Source organism: Grampus griseus (genome assembly GCF_964374135.1).
Source record: "Grampus griseus genome assembly, chromosome: 9".
Lineage (NCBI taxonomy): Eukaryota > Metazoa > Chordata > Mammalia > Artiodactyla > Delphinidae > Grampus > Grampus griseus.
The window spans coordinates 22,056,208-22,065,852 of NC_139003.1; positions in this window are offsets into that span (position 1 = coordinate 22,056,208).

The following is a 9,645-nucleotide window of genomic DNA, read 5'->3' on the forward strand; positions in this document are numbered from 1 at the left end:
AGAGCCTTACCTCGTTGCAGGTCTGACACCTGGGAGAGGATTGGGCAGGAGGAACTCAGGCAGCAGTGCAGTTCTGAATCTTGGAGCCAACATTGCAGTTCAGGGAGCCCTACGTCCTATAGGAATGCTGGTACTAGTGCCGCATTGTGCTCAGTCACTAGCTGGGAACAGCCCGTGGGAAGTGTGGCCACATCATACCACGGTGATACTCCCCACTGACTTGTCAGGGAGCTGAGAGAGCTCACAGTCTAGCGGGAAAGACAGAAGTAACCAACCAACATGTTGGTTCTCCAACAGGTCTCCAAGAAGCTGTCACCAAGACAGGATTAAACATAAAAGACACTCACTGGGTTGCTCTCCTTGCTGTAGGAGACCTGAGCAGTGCATTTCCTGTGATGTGAAGTGAAAAGTACCAGTAGGGGTATGGACTTAGAACTATGGGCTCATCCAAGAGTGTCCAGGGAAGACTTTACCAAGAATGTGAAACTTGATCTGGGTCTTAATGACTGGATTTTGCCAGGGATGGAAGGGAAGTGGTGTTTATCACACTGCTTGGTTCTTGAGCACAAACTGATATTTATTTCTCCTTAATTGTTCCTAGAGTGTTATTTCTGTCTCCCCAATGAGACTAGACATTTCCTGAGACCAGGAACCAGGTCTCACCCATCCCTCAGTCCCCCTCATCTCTTAGTGCCCTGCAGTGCTCTCGAGCTGTTCCTTTTTTAATTTTATTTATTTATTTATTTATTTATTTATGGCTGTGTTGGGTCTTCATTGCTCCGCACAGGTTTTCTCTAGTTGTGGGGATCAGGGGCTACTCTTTGTTGTGGTGCGCGGGCTTCTCACTGCGGTGGCTTTTCTCTTTGTGGAGTACGGGCTCTAGGCGCATGGGCTTCAGTAGTTGTGACTCGTGGGCTCTAGAGCGCAGGCTCAGTAGTTGTGGCGCCTGGGCCTAGCTGCTCTGTGGCATGTGGGATCTTCCCAGACCAGGGCTTGAACCCGTGTCTCCTGCATTGGCAGGTGGACTCTTAACCACTATGCCACCAAGGAAGCCCCTCGAGCTGCTCTAATCTGTTCCCCACTAGGAAAGAAAGTTTTGTAGAGCCTTTCTTTAGTTTGCATTATGAAAACAATATTTTTCTATTTCTAAATCAAAAGTGGTCCTATAATTTTTAATGTTTCATGCACACTACACATGTTGAAGGGTGTGTTGGCTAACTCTTGGCCTTTTGTGAATTTCTTCCAGAAAAGACAAGACCATTGGAAAAGGGGTGGGGGGAAGGCACTGCCTCGCCAAGGGGCCTCTTGCTGCCTCCAGCCAGCAATCTAAGTTGTCCAAGAGTCATATAGTCTATTTTCTTGCAAGGTTGGAAAAGATTAATTCAATGTTGCAAGTTGAAATTAAGGCCAGCACTGGCAGGAAGCTGAAAGCACAGTGGCAGAGGAATGTGGGTCTCAGATGGAAATTAAGCCTAATTCCTGGGGTCCCTCCAAAGCACCTCAGTAAGCTGAAAATTGCCTTTTGGTAAAGACCAATTTGCTAGACTGGAACCTGGGGCAGAGGGCCACAACTCTGCCTCTCTACCCATGGGCATGTTTGACATTGGTCCAGAGCAAGGGCAAAGGATGAGGGCCATTGGGCTGAAAGCTGGGGGAACAGGCAGAGCACCAAGACCTATTAGCATGAGAAAGAAACCACCAGGCCGGCATCTAGATTCAAGGACAAGTCACTGGGTAAGTGCCTGAGCGCAAATAGACGAAAGACCTGCTGTTTCCACGTGGACAAGCATTCAGCATCCCTTTCTCCTTCCTGCTGGCTGAGCAAACCCAGATTGAATGCAGGTGTCACCCCTCAGGAAAGTCACCCCATTCCCAGCTTAGGGATAAATTCTAAGATTGGTCTAAGACAATCTTCAAGGAATCTCATTCTCTTTTGCAAGTGAAGTGATTGGTTTAGAGGTGGGCACGTGACACAGTTTTGTCAATGAGATGTGAGGGGAGGCCAGTGAGGAAGCTTCTAGAAAACATTTCCCCACTCTTGAGAAGGAGGTACCTTTCTCGAATATTGTCAAGTCTGTTGCCCCACCTTCGGACTATATAATATGAAAGAATATTCATTTTCTTTTCATTAATTGGGATTTCTGTTGTTGCTGTAAAAAGCATTCTAACTGGTGGACTTACTAAGCTTTTAAAGTACTTGTATTGTCAGAAGACAATAAATTTTAGCCCAGGGGAGCCTTTATGTGAAATGGAGAAAGGCACCCCTCCCACTCTGGACAGACATCATCCCTTGTCCTCAGCAGAATACCTTTGTGCAGTGCACAAACTGGGCAACTATCCGTGGCAGCCCTGTTGCCAGAGAATGTCCAGGCATGGTCAACAGAAGCTCTAAGACAATGCTTAGAGACCCCCAAACCAAAACCTAGAAAATGGGTTGTTAAAGCGGCATAGGGAGAAGCAGTCCCCCATGTCCATATTAGAGATCAAAGGGGGACAGTGGGCAAGGGAGAACTTTGAAGAGAGCACAAACGGGTGCAGTCAGAATGGCTGCAAGAAGTAGATGGATGAGACTTCAGCTATTCCCCTTTGGCAAGTGTGTTTAAGGCTGTACGTGGTAAAGTGTGCATGTGGGAAAAGAAGTCTATATGGGAATTTGAGGCAGCCAAGTGGTGGGCTGTAAAGGACATCTCTCATTTGCCCCACCGAGTATCCTCCTCCTGATAACAGCATCTCCTTTTTCCCTGAGGGTCCACCCTTCCCAACTCCGAGGCCATGTGATTCAGGTGGACCTAGCCACCCCACCCCCACCCCAGCTCTAGGGATGAGCCAACAAATTCTATTCTCTTTTTTTTCCTCAAGCTTTTTCAAGTAGGTTTTCTGTCACATGTGATTGAAAAAAGTACCCAGCTGTAAAACAGATAACTAATAAGAACCTACTGTATCACACAGGGAACTCTACCCAATACTCTGTAATGGCCTATATGGGAAAAGAATCTAAAAAAGAGTGGAGATATGTATATGTATAACTGATTCACTTTGTTATACACCTCAAACTAACACAACATTGTAAATCAACTATACTCCAATAGAATTTTTTTAAAAAAGAAAAAGAAAGAAAAAAGTACCCAGCTCACACAGACATTGTCTAACTTCAGAAGAGAGCAAAATGGGAGAGGAATGCCTTGTAAAAGTAGACTGCCACAAACCCAGCATATGATTTGGGGCAGGTCCCTATACATCCCTGGACCTCAGTTTCCTCATCTATGAAGGGAGGGAGTTGGTCAGAATGATCTCCATGGTCCCTTCCAGTTGTGACACTCTATGATTCTGGGACATTTGTATTTTTACCCCCAAACAAATCTCAGCCATCGTGACAGGTCTGGGCAGGGTGGAGAGAGGCTCACCAGGTTTGCGGGAAGATCAGAATAGAGCCACAGGGGCCCTGGGGTTTGCAGTGGGTAAGTGTTCCCAGGGTAGTGTAGGTTGGGAGGGACCACATCCTGCTGAAGCTGCAGCAGGGGGTTTTGGGGTGGAGGTGGGGGTGACGTGGAAGACGAGGAGGTGGAGGCCCATCAGCAGCCTCCTTGAGTTTTGCTTTCGTTACTGAGTGTCCAGCAGAGCCTATTTGTTTGCTTTGAAGCTGTGGAACTGTCGTTTTAAAGTAGCTAGCAGTGTTTGACCCCAGAATGGAGGCAGAATCTTTCTTTGGAGGAAGAGTCACCTGGAGGGAGCAGCACTCCAGTGGGTCTTTAGGAAAAGTCAAGTCAGGACTTCCCTGGTGGTGCAGTGGTTGAGAGTCCGCCTGCCGATGCAGGGGACACAGGTTCATGCCCCGGTCCGGGAAGACCCCACAAGCGGCTGGGCCCGTGAGCCATGGCCGCTGAGCCTGCGTGTCCGGAGCCTGTGCTCCGCAGCAGCAGAGGCCACAACAGTGAGAGGCCCGCGTACTGCAAAAAAAAAAGTCAAGTCAGAGCCCAAATCTCAGAACAGAGATGCAAAAGAGAGAGGAGCCAAGCAGGAATGTCCCATGTGTAGAAGGAAAAACGGGGAAGGGGAGGTTTGCCTCTGCCTGAGCCTAGGAGAGGAGCTGGGGAGCACTTGAGGGTGCATTGCTACACTTGGGGGCAATGTGGGAGCAGGCAGAGGGTCAAGGAGAATGAAGGCTGTAGGGGTTACCTCATGAAGGAACGTGAACCAACCCCAACGACAGCAATCTCCAGCATCCAATTTAAGTGCTTTATTTTCTACATTGCATTTCCCTTCCGTATTCCCAAGTAAAATTTTGTGAGATGTTACCCTGTGGTCTTGGCTATGCTTTGGGGAATTGAGAGAGGTGGGCTGATGGGTGGGTGGATGAGAGCCACAGAAGTTGGTAAAGCTGGTTAGGAGAGAGCAAGAGGCCGAGTGCAGACCCCGGGGAGAAGTTAGTGAGGGACAAGCCGAACAAATAGATTTGTATCATCATTCCCAAGGATGGTCCCGAATCCTGGGGTAAGGAGACTCTGAAGGCGAACAGGCTGGAGTTGTCCTTCAGGACACACACCCCCCACCATCACCTACAAGAGGAACATGTCCTCACCAGTTTGTCAAGCACTGACAGGCCCTATGTTCACTGGTTTTTCCCTCAGTTTGTACTAAGTGGCTGCCTGGGCCTTCTTATTTTTCTAAAGAAGCTTTTTAATTTTATTTTTCAGTAAATTCATTTTCTCTCTGGCCCTGTATGGGGTGGTCAGAGGGGAGATGGAGGAGGACAGGGGAAATGGACAGCACCTCACGGGACTCCCAGGACCCCAGCCATTAGTGCATCACCCTTGGCCTCTGCCGCCTGCCCTGCCCTCACACAGGACTCTTTCACATTCCAAACTGCCTGCCTAGTTTGTTTTCTTAAGAAAGCAATAACCACAGCACATTCACTGTGGTTCTTTATAGCTTTCCATATGTATAATCGCTCTTTCTCTCTTCAGTTTTTCCAATGTTTTTTTCTTTTAAATAAATGTTCATAAATTTTACTGGTGAAAAGGATGAAGAAACATACGAAAAAAAGACAGCTTGTTGGGAGGAAAAAAAAAAAAGAAAAACAAGCAGAATGCAGAAAAATAAATTCTTGTTTAGCATTATATACCTAAGAAATGGGGGTGGGGGGAAATCAAGTTTTATGAAAAAGAGATTATTCTGTAATATCTTCAAAACTTGCATGTCTAAGTCTTGAGCTTTTACTTGATAAGCTTAAATCCCCAGCCATCACCCCCCTGGGCTTGCTGAGGAGACCCCTCAGTCCTAGGAGGACGATCCCCGGCTTCTCTCAGCCATTAGGTTCATGTGGGGCCTTGCGTAAGTTAGATGATCCGGAGGCCCCCAGTCTTTATAACTGCAAAGGGTTGGATTAGAAGCTTTCAAAGGACCCTTTCATCTGGAAAATTCTATGGCTTTATGATAAAGTCAGTCACTTGATGAGCTAGAGCAAAGAAATGGATTCAAAGGCCCCTTCAAATCCTCTCTCCCATCAGAGAAGCTGCAACAGACGCTGCTGGCTGCCTTCCCAATATCCATCCTCCCCTTCCTCCTTACCAGCAAAACTCCAATTTTGGGGGGGGTCAGTAATGTGTCCAGCTATAAAGCAACTTCCCAGCCTCTCTTGCAGCTGGGCGTGGTCACCTGACACAGTCCCAGCCAATAAGATGTAAGTTTAAGCCCATGGATGGCCAATTCAGCTGGCTCACATTTTTTTGCCCCTTACCCTTACCCTTTTTTTGCCTGGAATTCAGTCATATGATGGCAACAGACTAGGGGTCAAAATAGTAGGAAAGTGGCAAAACAGAACAGGCCAGAGGGGTCTGGGTCCCCAGTGCATCAAGGAGTCACTGAACTAGCCCTGCACTGCCCACCGCAGACGACTTATTCTGTAAGAGAAACAAAACCTTGATCTGGTTAAGCCACAGTAAGGTGGGTTTCTGTCACATACGCTAAACCTAGTTGTAATTTGCACTAGGCTGAGGAGAAGAAACACCCCCTTTCAATGAATATTGAGCACCTACTGTGTGCCTGACAGGAACTGAGAGTGAATAACCCAAACATGGTCGTTCCCCTCATAGGCTCTCAAACTAGCAGTAGAGACAATAACAAATAAAGAAGTCAATTAATTATTATCACTGCTATCAAAGAAAGAAATAAGGCTCAGGAAAAGAAAATAATAGATCTACTTCCAGTGGGTGGTCCTAGAAGGACTAGTGAAGCAATGAAATTGAAGGGGAAATTTTACGGAGTGGGCCACACGAAGGAAGAGTAAGAGGAAACAATATTCCAGACAAGGAGGAGCAGCACATACAAAGGCCCCTAGTTGGGAAGGAGCTGAAGTAACTGAGAAAAAGCTGGTGAGGTTGGGGCTGACGAATGAGGCGTTGAAACAAGGTGAGAGAGGGCCAGCCACCTTGTAGGGCCTATAGCAGGGCCAGCCATGTGGCGCCTTGGGCGGGTTTTATTTTAAGTCACTGAGGGATTTTAAGGAAAAAATTGCCTTTTAAGAAGACCCCCCATCTGGAAAGCAGTTTCAGCCTCAGCTTCTGTGGGCCTGTTGGCTGCACAGAGATCTGTGCAACAAGTTCCTGGTCCTGGTCCTGAAGGGCTTTGGGCATGACTCAGGGTCACCTGCAGGCCAGTCCCAGGCCTGCCACTCAGTAGCTATGTGCCTTTTAAAAGCCACTGTCCTCTCTGAGCCTGAGCTTCCTCATCTGACAATAAGAACAGTAATAGTCCTACCTCGGGATTTCCCTGCTGGTGCAGTGGTTAAGAATCTGCCTGCCAATGGAAGGGACACGGGTTTGAGCCCTGGTGCAGGAAGATCTCACGTGCTGCGGAGCAACTAAGCCCGTGCGCCACAACTACTGAGCCTGCGTGCCACAACTACTGAGCCCACGTGCCACAACTACTGAAGCCCGTGCACCTAGAGCCCATGCTCTGCAACAAGAGAAGCCACTGCAATGAGAAGCCTGCACAGTATAACAAAGAGTGGCCCCCGCTCACCGCAGCTAGAGAAAGCCTGCGCACAGCAACAAAGACCCAACGCAGCCAAAACTTAAAAATAAATAAATAAATTTATTTAAAAAAGAATAGTCCTACCTCTTAGAGCTGTGAGGAGGCAATGTGTTGAATCCTTGGAACCATGCCTGCTGCACACTATGTGCCAGAAAAGAGTTTATTATTTTCACTGTTACTGGGAAGCCCATCAGCGTCCACATACTCCTGCCTCTAAGGCAATACTTCTCCAACTAGGCATTAGCATCACCTGGGTCCCATCCTCAGAGACTCTGATTCAGTAGGGCTGGGGTGGCCTGAGAATTTGCATTTCCAAAAAGCTTCCAGGTCATGCTGATGCCTGTGGTCTGCAGACCACACTGCATTTGGCTAGGGTCAAGGCAGCCCCTTGGGAATATTTTGGGGAAGGATGACTGGCTTCCCACTGCTGTAGTCACCTTCAGCCCTAATAGACAATGGCAGAGGGTAGGAGGCCCAAAGCCCCACTCCCCCTAGAAGACTTGAATGTGTTCCTTCTGGGAAGCAGGAAAGCAGGGATCAGAGATTCTCAGCCTTTAAGGGACCTCGGAATTTCTGGGGAAGATGGTAAAAAAAGCAGATTTGGGGGTCCACCCCAGAGATTCTGTTTCAGCCTGGGGGTGGAACCCAAACATCTTTATGTTAAATGACTTCCTATAGATTCTGCCACAGGCCACGCTTGGATAAATGGTGACATGGTGGTTTTGGAGTTACACAAACCCAAGTTCAAATCTCCCTCAACTTTCAATCTATATGGCCTTTTGTGGCCTTTAAAACTTCTCCAAATCATGCTCTCCTTATCTGAGCTTATTAATAAGCTTATTAATACCGGTAATATCCTCCCCCTGAGGATGAAATAAAAATATTTGTGCAAAGGGCATAAAAGTTATAATCACAGACTCCAGTGTGCAAAAGTATGACTTGCTTTATTTATCTAACTTAGCCCATGACCTCGGGTTTCTGTTAATAGCAGAAAACTTCAGCTTGGAAATTCTAGACCACTTCCAGCTCTAAAAAAAACTCATCTTTTTTGGGAAACTCTAGCCCGAGTCAGGATTCTTTCATCCTCTGTCACTGGCCCTTCCCCTGGAAATGATCTAGGTTCTTCAGGGGTTCATTTCCCTGATTTCTCAGGCCTCCCACACAGAACAGCTGGTCCTGGGCACAGGCATGCCCAGTTGATGCCCACCGTGCCATCATGGCTGCTGGCTGCATGGCCCCTCGGCTCAGCCTACTCGCCTCTACCCTAAGCCTTCTTACCCGCCAACCTTCTCATTTCTTTGCTAAGAGCTCTCAACAGCTGCATTACTGATGTGTACCCAGCCATATGGCTGCCTCTAATCACCTGTCCAGAGCCCTTGCTCAGCCACTGTTAATCTGAGGCTCAGGCGCCATATTGGTCATGGCCCATACCCAGAGTTTTGATCACCACTGATCCCCTCTTTCCGTTAACTGGTCCAACTTCTGTCTTCTTTTACAGGTTGGGTGGAAAGGGGGACTTGTTCCTATTTTCCCCCGCTTTCTTCCCTGTCTGTAAAACTCTGCACCCCGTGTCCTGCAGGCGCCAGTTCATGGGTATCCACAATCCTTTCCTTCAGCAACAACAATTACTAAAGTCTGGCTTTTGCAAATGAAAGTCTTGCTTCCTGCCTCAGACTTACACAAGCCCATTCAGCTCTCCAGTTGACTTCTTGTTCTCGGGGGTACTTGCCTTCCCCTGAAAGCAGGGCAAACAGACCCACCCACTATCCCGGCTGCCCAGTGATGGGGGAAGGCAAAAGGTACAAGGAAGCCTGAGGATGGGGGAAGGGACCTCATTTGTATCTCAGAATCTCTCCCTGAGATAAAGTAAATGGCCTTGCCTAAACTAACTTCTCAGTGCACGACAACCACGATGATTATCGTGAGGAGGAAAAAGAGGACTTCTCTCTGGATGTTCAGTGCTGTGCTGTGCTGGCTCTGACTGGCTGCGACTCTCCTCCCAAGACCAAGGGAGGCTGTGAGGGTACCCAGCAAGAGCAGGTCACAAACCAGTAACTTTTTCACTTTCGTTAACAGGGTGAGAGGGATCTTCTGAATGGAGGACTCTGAAATGTGCGTCTACTCCCTACCCAGCATGGGAAATGAAGCAGGAAGAGGAGGAGGCTGCCTGTCTGTACCCACCCCTCGCTCCGGGTGCCAGAAACACCACCACTGGAGATCCACTCCCTCAGATCAAATACTGTCCCCTCCAGGCTCACTTAAAATGTAAATACCAAAGGGACAGTGCAGTGTATTAGTCGCTCCAGGGGGTGTGCTATCTGTTCTAGGCCCCGAGAACATTTCAAGAGGAGAAAAAGGAAGGGCTGCTAGTCCCCCTGTCTGCATGGATACCTGAGGAATGAAGAGGCATTTCCAAGGCTCCTGTCCCCTCCTCAATGCTGAGCCCAAAGGGGTGGCAGTCAGTGCCAGAAGCCACCAAGCCTCTTCAAACTTTTTTTTATTTCCTAAGGAGTCAGGGCAGGGGTGGGGAAGGGATCCATAACTTGGGTTTCAGGAGGAGCCCAGGCCTTGGGAAAGAAGACAAACCCTCTGGCTCTGCCCTCAGCAGTATTG